Raw genomic sequence first — 207 nt, 5'->3', positions numbered from 1 at the left:
ACCGGCTTACGGGGCAGGGGACGGAGAGGCAGTGTGTACATGCGAGTGTGTGTGCAGCTGCGTGAGCACGTGTGCGTGTATACGCGTGTCGGGGGGGGGCTCCCACAGTGCTACCAGGCCCGGAGGACGGCGGCCGCCCGGGCACTCCGGCCGAAGAGCCTGCGGGGACGCAAGGCCCAGCCCCACCCTCCCCCTGGGAGAAGAGAG

The sequence above is a fragment of the Alligator sinensis genome, unplaced genomic scaffold, assembly GCF_000455745.1.
Source record: "Alligator sinensis unplaced genomic scaffold, ASM45574v1 scaffold178_1, whole genome shotgun sequence".
NCBI classification, from domain to species: domain Eukaryota; kingdom Metazoa; phylum Chordata; order Crocodylia; family Alligatoridae; genus Alligator; species Alligator sinensis.
Note: the sequence above shows the minus strand (reverse complement) of the source record.